We start from the raw sequence: 16,829 nt of genomic DNA, 5'->3' as shown, positions 1-16,829 counted from the left end.
AAACCCAACATCTTAACTCCTTTAATAAAGGTGAGATGATATCATGAAATCAGATACCTAACATTTTAACTCCTTTAAGAAAGATGAGATGATATCACAAAATCAGAAACCCAACATCTTAACTCCTTTAATAAAGGTGAGATGATATCATGAAATCAGATACCTAACATTTTAACTCCTTTAAGAAAGATGGGATTAAAGCACAAAATCAGAAACCCAACATCTTAACTCCTTTAATAAAGGTGAGATGATATCATGAAATCAGATACCTAACATTTTAACTCCTTTAAGAAAGATGGGATTAATCAGCACAAAATCAGAAACACAACATCTTAACTCCTTTAATAAAGGTGAGATGATATCATGAAATCAGATACCTAACATTTTAACTCCTTTAAGAAAGATGAGATGATATCACAAAATCAGAAACCCAACATCTTAACTCCTTTAATAAAGGTGAGATGATATCATGAAATCAGATACCTAACATTTTAACTCCTTTAAGAAAGATGGGATTAAAGCACAAAATCAGAAACACAACATCTTAACTCCTTTAATAAAGGTGAGATGATATCATGAAATCAGATACCTAACATTTTAACTCCTTTAAGAAAGATGAGATGATATCACAAAATCAGAAACCCAACATCTTAACTCCTTTAAGGAACTAGAACTTCTCTCTCCAGAGATCAATTATTAAACCTTTCCATTAGGAAGAAAGTCGAAACATTTCTACATTTATGGCATACAATTTGCATTTAGTTGAAGCACATTTGATGCATTATGGGTAACACAGGCAGAAAAACGTATATGAATTGCGGGCACCTTATTTACCATGTTAATCATGACCATTGAATATGAAATTAAAACAGCGATTTTCGTGTTATAGTTATACACAAGTCTCTATTCATCATTCAAAAAAATCTCTATTCATCATTCAAAAAAATCTCTATTCATCATTCATAAAGTCTCTATTTGTAATTCAAAAAGTCTCTATTCCACATTCAAAGAGGAACTTCGCCACCGAGCCACAATTGGGAGATATGAGGTATCGTTTCCGCTTCCTATAATGGGAAGAATTTCTATTGCAACATTCACACTGTATTTTTCTGAAGCGCATTAAAAGCGTCATGGATACGTTTTGTATTTCGGATATGTTTATTTAAAGGGTATTAGTTGCAGTATTGTGAGATATTGTGTTTTAACATGCTCATTTTATATACTTGAAACTTATTAGAAGTACATTTTGTGTCTTGTCGTGCATTTCAAACGACTTGACTTGCACGTTAACTAATAAGTGACAAAATAGCTGACACGAATCTTTGAAACCGACCTAAACTAGAGAGATATTGTCCTGGAATAATAGCTGAAAATGTTATTAATAGAGCCTTCTATCCATTATAGCTTCAAGTTTTCTTTCGTTATGACTTTATGTCGTCAGTTTGTAACCTTTATTAATTTATAAGTCACATATAAGTCGTGATTTTTATAACCAGCATACGGATGATTAACAGTACTAATAAACCCTCCCCGTTGGTTCAGCGTCATGTTTAAAGACTTATGACGCTAAATCAGGGTTTTAAACCCGGATGGTCGCAGCGCAGATGTCCTATCGTGTAGTTTTGAGCTTAATATAAACCAACAAATATATGGCATTATTAATGTGTGTGTTTTTTTTTTAAAGCAAAGCCACATCGGGCTATCTGCTGAGCCTACCGAGGGGAATCGAACCCCTGATTTTAGCATTGTAAGTCCGTCGACTTACCGCTGTATTAGCAGGGGGCAGCATTATTAATAAACATATAATAAATGGTCTATGGTGCTAAGGAAAGAAAGAAACCAAAGACACATAACTAACACAACTCCCATTTTACTGAAATATGGAACTAAAGTGTCTTGAAAAAACAACAACTAATACTACAAGAAGAGTAGTTAGTTGAAGGTGCTATCAACCAAAAACAAACGTAATTTAGAGATTTATGTTAATTTGTTGGAAGGTGGAAGAAGAGACACCTGTAGTGAAATAAAAGGGACCATCTATCAAATGCACAATTACAACATCATTAAGTTCACCGGCCAAAATTAAAACACGTTGCGATAGGTTTACACTACCACTTTCACCCTGTATGTTTTAACTTCCTCTAACAGTACAAGTCACGTAACTTGTAATAAATACTTAATGTTTTGATCTGTTATATTCCCTCTAACAGTACAAGTCACGTAACTTATAATAAATACATAATGTTTTGATCTGTTATATTCCCTCTAACAGTGCAAGTCACGTAACTTGTAATAAATACCTAATGTTTTGATCTGTTGTATTCCCTCTAACAGTACAAGTCACACGAATTCTAATAAATAGTAATGTTTTGATCTGTTGTATTCCCTCTAACAGTACAAGTCACGTAACTTATAATAAATACATAATGTTTTGATCTGTTCTATTCCCTCTAACAGTACAAGTCACGTAACTTGTAATAAATACGTAATGTTTTGATCAGTTGTATTCCCTCCAACACTAAATTATCTGATTTATAATTTTATTCTGCACATACGTTATTTTAATTTACAATAAAACAAAGTTCTGTCGTGCACTTTTTAAAGAAGTTATTACATCACGATAGTTTCAATGATCCCTTTTTAGAAATGTCGAAGGAATTCATATTTTGTTAAAACTTATAAGTTTTATAACGTGAAACACGTTATGGGTAAAATAAAAACGTAATAAACTATGTTTTTATCTTTCCCTTACACAGCCAGTTAATAACTGTCATTCCTATTCTCATACCAAACGATTACAAACTGTGTAAGAGGTTTGCGCTTTCACAAAGAAGCACCAGGTGGCGAGAAATGCTTCGGCTATAACTCGTGTAAAGCGAGAACGCAGAATCCGTCATTGGCAAGCTGTTCTCTTTCCGGTGTATGCGACTGTATTCTAAGCTCTCGAGCGCGTCGCGTGGAAAGCTTTTAAGTCAAAGTTCAACCCGTGAGTGACAGTTTTCTGTAATAAGAATGGGTTTCGAAGAATAGAAATTTTGTCTATGAATTTTTTTTTCTTTCTTTATATTTCACAACTCAAACTCGTGACTGGTATTGATCATCTTAGAAAGCTAATATTAGGAAGACTGAACGTCTTAGGTTCACTAAACTAAAGATAATTTAAATATCATCAGATTGGAACCAGAAGATTGAAAATCAGGCAAGAAGAGAATAAGTATCTTCAATAAGTGATCAAGTAAGTGCTACCAAAATGAAGTCATGGTTTTCAATGTTAAAAGCTAGTAAAGTATTGAAAACATGAATGTCTAATAACAGGAACAAATATCACGTCATGTTTCAAAAGTTTTTTTTTTCACATTCATCTTAATTTGTTTATAACATACTTCAAACCTGAAGAGTCGAAAGCGGTAGGCGGAATGTGCTATTTTTACACATGTCTAATTTCAGAGTAATAACAAAGAAACCAGGGAAAGTGTAACAGCATATACAATGTGGTTTGATTCTAGCATAGTTACTAGGACTATTGCTCTTATTGTTTTTAAGGTTTAGCTGTTCAATGGGATATATGAGCTCTGTTCACCGCAAGGATTCGAACCCTCGATTTTAGCGTTGTAAACTCTTAAACTTACTATTGACTTATCTGAAAATGAGGCTTGCCGATATGAAATTATTTCAGTTAAAACTTACAAATGTTTTGTGTATTACTTACTGTTCGGCGTCACTTTACTTTCTGCGCTTGTTAGATATGAATTTCGTAAAATATTATTTGTTGTTCATGACTATAATATTTGTGAGTAGATTTGTTTTTACAAGACCTTTAATTCTCCAAATTTTTTCATATCCATTTTCTGGAACAAATTTAGTTTTAGCTAAATTTGAGTGCTAATCCTGTTCCAGAAATTTGAATTTCGGAGTTGGCAAACCAGATCAGAATTTGCGTAATACCACAAAATATCTACTGGACATTAAGCTAGGAGTGTGTTATAAGAGTGACATTCAATTCATTATTGTGTGTGTGGATGGTTGCTTTCTCTCTTAGTAGCTGAAAATTGGGAACGAATGTTAATAACCTTACTCGTTTTGCCATAAGTACAAATGAAAATAATAAATAATTTTCAGATGACGGCGTTTCATGTGTTGTAAAAGGAATACCTTTCAGGTATGTCTTAACATATTTTTGAAGAATGCATTTATAACCTTTGAAATATGCTTTCATATGCGTTCGAGGTATGTTTTTGAAGTGTGCTTTTACATACACTACATGGTCAAAAGTCCATCACACCCATATGTGCTTGTTGAACATCTCATTCCAAAACCATGGGCATTAATACGGAGTTGGTCTCCCCCTTTGCTGCTACAACAGCCTCCACTTTTCTGGGAAGGTTATTCACTAGATTTTGGAGCGTGGCTGCGGGGATTCGTTCCTATTCAGCCACAAGAGCATCAGTGAGGTCGGGCACTGATGTTGGGCGAGAAGGCCTGGCTCGCAGTCGGCTTTCCAATTTATCCCAAAGTGTTTGCTGGGGTTGAGGTCAGGTCTCTGTGTAGGTCAGTCAACTTTTTCCACACCAACCTTATCAAACCATATCTTTACGGACCTCGCTTCGTTCATGGGAGCATTGTTATGCTGAAAGAAAAAAAAGGGCCTTCCTCAAACTTTTGCCACAATGTTGGAAGCACACAATCTTCTAGAATGCCATTGTATGCTGTAGCATTAAGAATTCCCTTCACTGGAGTTAAAGAGCCTTGTACAAACCATAAAAACAGCCCCAGACCATTATTCCTCCTCCATAAAACTTTACAGTTGGTAAAGTTCTCCTTGCATCCGACAAACACAGATTCGTCCGTCGGACTGCCAGATAGTGAAGCGTGATTCATCACTTCAGAGAACGCATTTCCACTCCTCCAGCGTCCAATAGCAGTGTGCTTTACATCAGTCCAGCCGACGCTTGGCATTGTACACGGTGATCTTAGGCTTATGTGCGGCTGTTCGGCCATGAAAACCTATTTAATGAAGCTATGTACGAACAGTTCTTGTGCTAATGTTGCTTTCAGAGGCACTTTGGAACTCGGTAGTGAGTGTTGCAACTGTGGACAGACGATTTTTACGCGCTACGCGCTTCAGCACTCGGCGGTCCCGTTCTGTGAGCTTGTGTGGCCTACCGCTTCGTGGCTGAGCTGTTCTTGCTCCTAGACGTTTCTATTTCATAATAAGAGTACTTACAGTTAACCGAAACAGCTCTAACAGGGAAGACATTTGACGAACTGACATGCTGGATAGGTGGCATCTTATAACAGTGCCACGTTGAAAGTCACTGAGCTCTTAAGTACGACCCATTCTACTGCCAATGTTTGTCTATGTAGATTGCATGGCTGTATGCTCGATTTTATGTACCTGTTAGCAATGGGTGTGGCTGAAATAGCCGAACCCGCTAATTAGAAGGGGTGTCCACATACTTTTGGCCATGTAGTTTACCTTTGATGTACACCTTTATATGCATTTTAAGTATGCCTTTACATTTATTTCAAGTATGTATTGTTTATTAAGAGAGTTGTAACACGAGAGGTACAAAGTAGTGAAAAGTCTTTTGAACACCACGAATTCGAAATTTACATTCGAGAATGTAATATTTTAATTTACTAGGAGGTTAATACAGACATAGACACACCGTATAAAACACATACCTAACATAATCACGATATTTGTTAGTTAGTTATCACCATTAGATTCCATCAAGGAACATAGGGCCGCAATCGCTTGCGATTCTTCAACAGGTATTTAAGTGAGTGGGTTGTTAGCCCTCTGCACCGAGCCGTCCCTAATTTAGGGAAGGCAGCTAGTCATCACCACCCACCGCCAACTCTTGAGCTGCTCTTTTACCAACGAATAGTGGGATTGACCGTCACATTATAACGCCCCCACGGCTGGGAGGGCGAGCATGTTTGGCGCGACGCGGGCGCAAACCCGCGACCCTCGGATTACGAGTCGCACGCCTTACGCGCTAGGCCATGCCAGCCCGGTTTGTTGTCTGTTTACAATATGTTCCGTTCAGAATTTAAGTTGGTTGAGTTTCGTGGCTTTAATGTGTGTGTGTGTATATATACACACTACCCTACCATTCCGTGGATTAGCGGTACGTCTGTGGTCTCACAACGTCAAAAATTTGATTTCGATACCCGCAGTAGGCACAGTACAGGTAGTCCACTAAGTAGCTTTGACGTCAGTGACAAACTGTCAAGTAAGCCAGTATATATATTTATAGTACGTTAGAATTTCAACATGACTATCAGTTTTAGTGATCTTTTTTTCATGCTGCTAGAGGGCTGTTGTTTTCTGTTATTTATATTTTTATGTGTTTCTGAAAACCCTTTATACATATTTAAACTTATTTCTACATATATATATATATATATATTATGTAGAAAGTACATGGAATTTTCTGGACATAAAAGATGTTTCGACAACAGCCCAAAAGACGATTGGCTGTGATTATGGCGCGGCCCTGTGGCAGAGCCTCGAATTTGGGAGATGGTGAACCTTGCTTGTGGTGGTTGATACTACAAGATACTTCCCCGAATATCTGAGTCGTGGATGGGTTATAAGAATGAGAGACAACTCTTACAGTGAATGGTAAACGGGATGGTAAGGATCAGCTGTTGGCTTTCATCTGGTTAGTAGTTCAAACTTAGGGACGTGGTAAACGGTATGGTAAGGATCAGCTGTTGGCTTTCATCTGGTTAGTAGTTCAAACTTAGGGACGTGGTAAACGGTATGGTAAGGATCAGCTGTTGGCTTTCATCTGGTTAGTAGCTCAAACTTAGAGACGTGGTAAACGGTATGGTAAGGATCAGGTGTTGGCTTTCATCTGGTTAGTAGTTCAAACTTAGAGACGTGGTAAACGGTATGGTAAGGATCAGGTGTTGGCTTTCATCTGGTTAGTAGCTCAAACTTAGAGACGTGGTAAACGGTATGGTAAGGATCAGGTGTTGGCTTTCATCTGGTTAGTAGTTCAAACTTAGGGACGGGAAAAAATAGCCATAGTAGGATTGAGCTAAAAATAGAGAAAAATACAATCTTTCGATTAAAATGATTGGTAGATTTTACTTTAATGCTTAAACGATGTAATTAAGATTACATAAATCTTTTGTTTAGTAGTTGTCGCTGACCACTATTTATTAATATTGTGCCCTTGTACATGAACAGCCTATTTCTTCCAAGCTCAAAAATGTGAAATTACAATGACAGAGAAAACTATAAATGTCATTTTTGGACATTTATTCTGTAACCAAGTTAAAACCTTTGAAACTTGACAATAAAAATATATGTTGACATTATTTTAATAAAACTGATTATGAAGTATAATTCTCAATGTATTCACATGAGAGAAGCGGGAAGTGCATCAGTTTCTCATATCAGTGCAATATGTCCATATTATTTTGTAACGGAAGTGAGTCAGTCCCACTTTGCAATTTTATGTGTCCGTTTTATTTCAAGCTAGAAATATTTACAAAACACTATCTAAAGATTTTATCAAATAACTTGTTGAAACGGGTCCATATCAAACGACTTTATGTCTATTGGTAACGTATTGACAAGTTATTTACATACGATATCATAAGGTTCGTCATAGCCTAGTGTTTAGCATGCTGAGGATCCAACGTTCGAGCTGAGGTGGCGCTGAATATGCTTGACATTTTTAGTCGATATGCGCTAGAAATGTGACAGGAACAAAGCCTCTGCGGAAGTTATTGTTGTTGACTGACTGTCCTCTCTTGAACACTAGAGATCGCTTCACTTGTCTGTTTTCGTAAATTGTTGTTCGTGTTAAATCTTCCAGTAATAATAATACGTGTAAAGTCATTCAACACTCGTATACATGTTTATCTAATGAAACTACACCCATAACGAGAGGGTTTGGAAGCATTAATATTTTAAAAATCAAGTACTGATAACGTTGTTTTTTTTTACTACAGAGGGTTGAGTACATTGTGTTAAAGCAATTTTGAATGTGTGAATTAGTAAACCACCCGAAAATCATAGCTGATTTAAATTCGCAGATTAGTTTTATGCATCAAAACTACTTTTCTACGTTACTTGATGTTACGTAGATAGTGTGATGCACCGAAAATTGATCGCTTTTGAGAATAGCATGGAACGGTACTTTCCTATGTAAAACGTTTATACACTTAGATAATAAAAATGTGTTTAGATCGGGGGTTTGAAATTTCAAAACCCATATATTCCTTGTATGTAATAGCATTGCAAAAACAAGAAGTATGGATAATCTTGGGGTACGAAGACCATTCACAAAAAGAACTATAACAAGTCGTACTCTAGCCATGGTAAGGAAAGTGCTTAGTCTTGAAACAGACGAGAATATGCTCAAACGAAGTTCAGCAATGAAGCAACATTATAACGAAGAATTTCAATCTGGACAAACAACACGAGTTTTTTTCATGATATAACCAGGAAAGGAGGGCCAACTGTAGGAAACTGTATGAAGTGCGCCTAACCTAGTGTTAATGGTGATGCTCGTGTACCTTGATAACCGTAACAAGTCTCATCCCATTTCCTATTGGTCAGTTTGTAAAACATTTTTCTGAACTTTGTATACGGCATGTTGCAAATTTATTATTATCCCTGGCCACTGTGCTACTATCAGAGATCGGGAGGGTGAACACGGAAGTAAGGCCTCCAGTTATATCTGTTGTTGAACTTTTGCATATTTCAAACAGCTAGTGAATAAAACAAGCTTTCATACTATTCTATACGAAGACATACCAGTCAAGACGCCAGATGCACTGTTTATTGATTTTTGGGAGATTGGACTTTTGAAAGTGATATTGCGAAACCGTGTATTCACACACTAGATAAATTGTGGAAATCATGCAGAGATCAGTGGTGTGCTTTGGACACGACACCCTTACAACGAAACTCTTTGCAAAATAAACCACTCCGCAGGACTATTATCAAGATGTACAGTTTTCGCATATACCATGACCAGACTTGGCGACGTAGACCATAGTGATATGGTGAGGCTCAAAAATCGTTTTATATGATGTTTTAACCCACTGCATATTGTTTAAAAATTATTTTGGATAAGTTATTTCAATAACTGTATGATTTGAAATTCCCTTTTAACGTTAATTAAATATTTTGTTGTGAATAAATCAACAGAGGAAAAAAAAATATTTAAACGATAAATATATAGTTTTCTTGTAGATAATTATGTGAAATCAAATTCCTGAAACTCCTATATTACCGGGCCCGGCATGGCCTAGCGCGTAAGGCGTGCGACTCGTAATCCGAGGGTCGCGGGTTCGCGCCCGCGTCGCGCTAAACATGCTCGCCCTCCCAGCCGTGGGGTGTATAATGTGACGGTCAATCCCACTATTCGTTGGTAAAAGAGTAGCCCAAGAGTTGGCGGTGGGTGGTGATGACTAGCTGCCTTCCCTCTAGTCTTACACTGCTAAATTAGGGACGGCTAGCACAGATAGCCCTCGAGTAGCTTTGTGCGAAATTCCCAAACAAACCAAAACCTATATTACCGAGTTAAGGTGGATGTATTTTACCTCAACCAATAAGTACACGCAAAAAGTCAAAACTGGTCACTCTAGGTGGTTCCTATAAAAACGAACATTATTCTGTTTTCCATGCAGTATAATAACAATTCATCTTGGATTGGAAACTCGAATTTTCTGCTCGAGATACAACTTTAAGAAATAGTTTATCCGCTCGAAAAACAAGCGTAACTTTTAGAGTTTTCTTTCTTATGTAATATGGAGCAGATTACCCTAACACATAGCAGATTACCCTAACACATCCTAGCAAATGTTAATGGTAATATATCGCTGATACGTCTTTTCTTTGGGACCAAGATACTTTGTATAATATAGTTAGAAACTAAATAAAATATGTGCAACCAAGAAACGTTGACGTCTGGTATAAAACGAAGTGGTTGTTAATCGTAGTTTTACCTTTAACAAAATCTAATCATAAAATGCAAAAAAAGCAGAGAAAAACAATTATGCTGACATAATTTGGTAAAGTATTAATTAATAGGATTAAGATTATAATAAATTTCAAACTCCATGAATGCTATTAATAGGCTTAATACCATAGTCACTTTTCAAACTCTATGAATGATATTTATGTATATATAGGCTTAAGACTATAATAGCTTTTCAAACTCTATGAATGATATTAATATATATGTAGGCTTAAGACTGTAATAACTTTTCAAAGTTTACCAATACTATTAATATATGTAGGCTTAAGACTATAATACCTTTTCAAACTCTACCAGTGCTATAACTAGGTTTAAGATTATAATACATTTATTTCATGCACTAGTCAGTGCTTGTTAATATTTTGACTAAAAGACAGTCAGATAGACATGTTTATAGTTTAAACGTTGGGGTCTAACAAAACACAAACAAACATGATAACACAGTGCATAAAAAGGCACTAAAGATCACCATCTAGAAAGGCCCGGCATGTTCAGGTAGTTAAGGAACTCGACTCGTCATCCGAAGGTTGGGGGCTCGAATCCCCGTCACACCAAACATGCTCGCCCTTTCACCCGTGGGGGTGTTATAATGTAACGATGAATCCCACTATTCGTTGATAAAAGAGTAGCCCAAGAGTTGACGGTGAGTGATGCTGACTACCTGCCTTCCCTCTAGTCTTACACTGTAAAATTAGGGACGGCTAGCGCAAGTAGCTCTTGTGTAATTTTTCGTGAAAATTCGAAACAAATCATGTGGAAAAAATCAAGTTGTTGCTTATATTTTTATTGCATTTCTAAATAATAGAATTCTACTTTATCTCACGAGCTAGCTTGAAAAGTGACATTACAGCCTAAGCGTTTTTTTCACATAACTACTTTGGAAGAAAATAATATTAATTCTTGGTCAAATCGAGCTGTTTGCGTATATCAAAATTCAAATCTAACCCAGTAATGGATATATGAATGAATATACTGTTCTTAAGTTTTTATATGACAGTTTAAATTATTTAATCAACTGTGTTGCCTTGCTGCTAGTGATGTTTTCGGCCGTAATCCTAATAATATCTCACGAGGCTCAGCCAATTTAGTATGAAACATTTGGAACTCTAAACTGCTTGAAAGTCGAGGGAGAAGCATTTGGAAGCGTTTTATTCTTTAAATGAAATAAGCATTTCACACCTGTAATAAGTCTCTAACTTAAAAACCATAAATGTAGCCAAGATACTGATTTATGAAGCTTCTAATACGTCATTCATATAAGTACATGATCAGAAAATAGTTAATTAAAATATTTCTGTATTACGGATCTTACTTGAGGAACGTCACTAAGTTAGGTGTCGCTGTGTGTTATGTTTAATACGTTTTACCAAACGTATCTTCAACACTGTTTATTAAAGACGAAACATGTTTACTAAGATCATAAGAGTTAATATCTTATAACCCTTTCAGTACAGCTTGCCGTGACTTGGTGAATCGTAAGTTTGAATCTCACTCACCAACCATGCTCGCACTTTCAGCCGTAGTGGGCGTTATAATGTAACGGTCAATCCCCCTACTCTTTAATGAAGGTGTAGCCCAAAAGTTGGCTGGGGGTGGTTTTGACTAGCTGCCTTTTTTCTAGTCTTACACTGCTAAATTAAGGATGCTAGCGAAATTTCATAAACAAACAGCAAATTCTTACAGAAGTCGCATCATGTGAAGACTAAATATTTGATGTTTTATCGTGTGGTTCTTGTTTTCCTACCAGGGGGCCGTTTGATAGACAATAAAAACTAATTTTTTTATATAGATATGAATTGTTCCTTATTGGAACAATTATTAAGTAGATTGTAACAATTCACTCGATATTATCTTTGTTCTGTTTCTTTAATAATAGCAACAATACTAAAACTAATACGAACAAAACAATTTTGTATACCTAGTTTGAAGACCGTAGAAGAGAGGGTGTGGCATTATATTAAGTGATGAGCTACTCTGCCAACAGGAAAAATATATCTTTCAAATAGTATTACGTTCTCTCGGATCCTAATTACAGTCCAGAGAATGGTTGTGTGTTATTTTCCACCGTAGACTAATAGTATATCAGTATTTTTTTCTTCTTGTGTCTTTGTAACTATATACGAACGAGCGGATATTATCTTCGTTTATAACAAGAAAGAATATAGTAAGAGAGTAAAGCCTGGAATAATGGCTTTCATTTTGTTTTTCACAGGAAAGGTTAGTCCTAGCATCTTTTCTTTTTTATTCTATATTTTTTTTATTTAAAAAGAGCGGGAAATGTTATTTAAAGATAATAATAATAATCACCCCCTTGTCTGAGCTATCTGTTTGAAAGTCAAATTTATGTCCGCAAGCCAAGTTTATCATCTGATACAGAATCACTTATACTCCGAGGCCGCATATAAGAATCTAAGTCTCCTGGTACACGCTGTAACATATCTATTCATCCGTATATAATATACATTTATATACAAAAGGCGCTAAACGCCAAACTCAGTGGAAATGTTGCCGTTTTAATTTGCATATCAAGTCTCCTACGAGTGCGAAAACATGCATTTTGAATATAGCACAAGCTAAAAAAATAGGCTTAGGAAAAAAAAGACTTAAAAGGGGGATACGATAACATCGAATTTCTTTACAACCATGTTGCTGAGGTCAGCATCAGCACAAATTCCTCCTCAGAAAGTAGGAAAGAAAAACATTTCAGAAAGTTTGGTTCTGAGAGTTCCGTTAGGCTAAATGCTGATATTACACACACGAAGGGCAGTATTTCATGAATCTTTTTACAAATCTAAACATTCTGGTTTTGTGTTAAGTAGAGCACAGTTAGCTCATAAGGTACCTTTATGCTTAAAAATAAACAAACGTGAATTTTTTTACAATCAGATGGTTTATATATATATTATAATAAACAAAAACAAGCCTAAATAGAAATTAAAAGCGCTGCCCCAAACGAAAAGGTCTCCGGGTACAGGCTATAATGTGAGATATAAAATATACCCTAGGTTCTGGAGGTGGCTGTGAAGTAGAACCCATATTGCGGTGGGGATGCACCGTCTATCAGTCTTAACCTCCGTTCGCCAGTCTCACATGAAGAAATTCATAGATAATAATGATTTTTGCGACGACGAGACATGAGCCGTGAATCTTCGGTTACACTGTAAACAAAGCTTACAATAGAGTTACAATGTTTTGTGGTTAAACCAATAGGGACTTGCAAAGTTTCGTGGTTAAACCAATGAGAGGATGTTAATAATTAAGCGATAAAATGGTACACGTGAATTCGACAACGGAGAAAAACGCTACATTTATTAATTAACAAAAACTATTTAACTATAGTATCGGTTAAAGATATTATCTTATAATATTTGAAAATAATGGATTCGTATTGCTGTGTGAATGCCCTAAACTTTGGGTAAAATAAGGAACCTTCTTCCTCAATTGATCTGAACCAACCAAGCCGATAAACACCAATGTTAGTTGGGCCACACTGACACTGCTAGCGAACGTTAGACACTGAATGGATGGCATCTGATAAAAGCTCAGACGCTATTGACGATCACGCTGCAAAACTGCTGTGATAATAACTCTTAAGAGTGCAAACTTTATCCAATCTGTAATCCTCGAGTTTACTGCTTCACTGCAAGGTCCAATGAAATGAAATACTGAAAAATTTTCTTCGCTGTCGAAACTGGGTTTTTCGTTTGTTTTGTTTTTTTTACTTGAGATGATTCTTAGAAAAATGAGTACACGTTTTGTTTTATTGGGTATTCTTATCGTGAAAGGCTGAACTTTGAGCCTGAATTGAAAGCATTAAGTTAACCAAAAGTGGCAGAAAGATTTAGAATAGAAAGAAATCAGTTATTTAACTCAGCTGAGATAAATAATTTCAAATTTTAGTTAGAAGAGGCATAATAAAAGGTATTAATTCCATTTCTCTATGGTACCGAAGATAGATAAAAATATATTTTGTTCTACTAGGGTTCGAAGTTGAACTATTCTTATCATATACAGCTTAAAATGATACCCAAACTATGAAACTAGTTTCATAAAGATGTACCTAGTTTGTTTAATAATAATAATAAAGATGTACCTAGTGTGTTTAATAATAATAATAAAGATGTATCTAGTTTTATTAATAACAACAATATGATGTACCTATTGTCTTTAATAATAATAATAAAGATGTATCTAGTTTTATTAATAACAACAATATGATGTACCTATTGTCTTTAATAATAATAATAAAGATGTACCCAGTTTTATTATTAATAATAATAAAGATGTACCTAGTGTGTTTAATAATAATAATAAAGATGTACCTAGTTTTATTAATAACAACAATATGATGTACCTATTGTCTTTAATAATAATAATAAAGATGTACCTAGTTTTATTAATAACAACAATATGATGTACCTATTGTCTTTAATAATATTAATAAAGATGTACCTAGTGTGTTTAATAATAATAATAAAGATGTACCTAGTTTTATTATTAATAATAATAAAGATGTACCTAGTGTGTTTAATAATAATAATAAAGATGTATCTAGTTTTATTAATAACAACAATATGATGTACCTATTGTCTTTAATAATATTAATAAAGATGTACCCAGTTTTATTATTAATAATAATAAAGATGTACCTAGTGTGTTTAATAATAATAATAAAGATGTACCTAGTGTGTTTAATAATAATAATAAAGATGTACCTAGTGTGTTTAATAACAACAATAAAGATGTACCTAGTGTCTTTAATAATAATAATAAAGATGTACCTAGTGTGTTTAATAACAACAATAAAGATGTACCTAGTGTCTTTAATAACAACAATAAAGATATACCTAATCTGTTTAATAATAATAATAAAGATGTACCTAATCTGTTTAATAACAAGAATAAAGATGTACCTAGTGTCGTTAATAATAATAATAAAGATGTACCTAGTGTGTTTAATAATAATAATAAAGATGTACCTAATGTGTTTAATAACAAGAATAAAGATGTAGCTAGTGTCTTTAATAATAATAATAAAGATGTACATAGTTTTATTAATAACAACAATAAAGATGTACCTAGTGTCTTTAATAATAATAATAAAGATGTACCTAGTGTGTTTAATAACAACAATAAAGATGTATCTAGTGTGTTTAATAATAATAATAAAGATGTATCTAGTTTTATTAATAACAACAATAAAGACGTACATAGTGTCTTTAATAATAATAATAAACATGTACCTAGTGTGTTTAATAATAATAATAAAGATGTACCTAGTGTCTTTAATAATAATAATAAAGATGTACCTAATGTCTTTAATAATAATAATAAAGATGTACCTAGTGTGTTTAATAATAATAATAATGCACCTAGTGTGTTTAATAATAATAATAAAGATGTACCTAGTGTGTTTAATAACAAGAATAAAGATGTACCTAGTGTCTTTAATAATAATAATAAAGATGTACCTAGTGTCTTTAATAATAATAATAATAAAGATATACCTAGTGTGTTTAATAACAACAATAAAGATGTACCTAGTGTATTTAATAACAACAATAAAGATGTACCTAGTGTGTTTAATAATAATAATAAAGATGTACCTAGTGTGTTTAATAATAATAATAAAGATGTACCTAGTTTTATTAATAACAACAATAAATATGTACCTGGTGTATTTAATAATAATAATAAAAATGTACCTAGTTTTATTAATAACAACAATAAAGATGTACCTAGTGTGTTTAATAATAATAATAAAGATGTACCTAGTTTTAGTAATAACAACAATAAAGATGTACCTAGTTTTATTAACAACAACAATAAAGATGTACCTAGTGTCTTTAATAATAATAATAAAGATGTACCTAGTGTGTTTAATTACAAGAATAAAGATGTACCTAGTTTTATTAACAACAACAATAAAGATGTACCTAGTTTTATTAACAACAACAATAAAGATGTACCTAGTGTGTTTAATAATAATAATAAAGATGTACCTAGTGTGTTTAATAACAAGAATAAAGATGTACCTTGTGTGTTTAATAATAATAATAAAGATGTACCTAATTTTATTAATAACAACAATAAAGATGTACCTAGTGTATTTAATAATAATAAAAAAGATGTACCTAGTTTTATTATTAACCACAATAAAGATGTACCTGGTGTCTTTAATAATAATAATAAAGATGTACCTATTGTGTTTAGTAATAATAATAATAAAGATGTACCTAGTGTGTTTAATAATAATAAAAAGATGTACCTAGTGTCTTTAATAATAATAATAATAAAGATGTACCTATTGTGTTTAGTAATAATAAAAAAGATGTACCTAGTTTTATTATTAACAACAATAAAGATGTACTTAGTGTCTTTAATAATAATAATAAAGATGTACCTAGTGTGTTTAATAATAATAATTAAGACGTACCTAGTTATATTAATAACAACAATAAAGACGTATCTCAGTAGTAAATTCGTCCTAGTTTTTCACTGCAGTGGTTACTGTTGATAGAAGCTGTTTCAGCCACTATGCAATTCAGTTTTATAACTTTATTTCTAATGCTATTACTAAAGGTTGAAATTTTTTTAAGTGTTCCCACCACCAGTATCAAAACTCGAATTTTAGAGTTATAAGCTCTCAGGTGCTGTATTGATCCAAAGAGGCGCAAGTAAGTTTGATAAACTAAAGTTTAACACGTTGCCTGGTTCGCGTTTCTCAAATCTGACAACAATACCATTTCGCACCTAGCGATGTCGTTTATTTCATATCAAACTTCGGGCAGTTTTAACTACCAAAACTCATATAAATAT

The 16,829-nt window shown here is 33.9% G+C and overlaps 1 protein-coding gene across 1 annotated transcript in view; it reads left to right on the top strand.

Annotated features, from left to right (window-relative positions):
- Positions 1-2,930: 2,930 nt before the first annotated feature.
- Positions 2,931-16,829, top strand: part of LOC143238925 (uncharacterized) — a 291,462-nt gene continuing 277,563 nt past the window's right edge. The window contains exon 1 of the mRNA XM_076479572.1: positions 2,931-3,235. The gene's annotated coding sequence lies outside the window, so the exon portion shown is untranslated. The remainder of the gene's footprint in view (positions 3,236-16,829) is intronic.

The sequence above is a fragment of the Tachypleus tridentatus genome, chromosome 13, assembly GCF_004210375.1.
Source record: "Tachypleus tridentatus isolate NWPU-2018 chromosome 13, ASM421037v1, whole genome shotgun sequence".
Taxonomy (NCBI): Eukaryota; Metazoa; Arthropoda; class Merostomata; order Xiphosura; family Limulidae; genus Tachypleus; species Tachypleus tridentatus.
The sequence above is the reverse complement of the archived record's forward strand: the minus strand, read 5'-3'. Positions and strand labels throughout refer to the sequence as shown.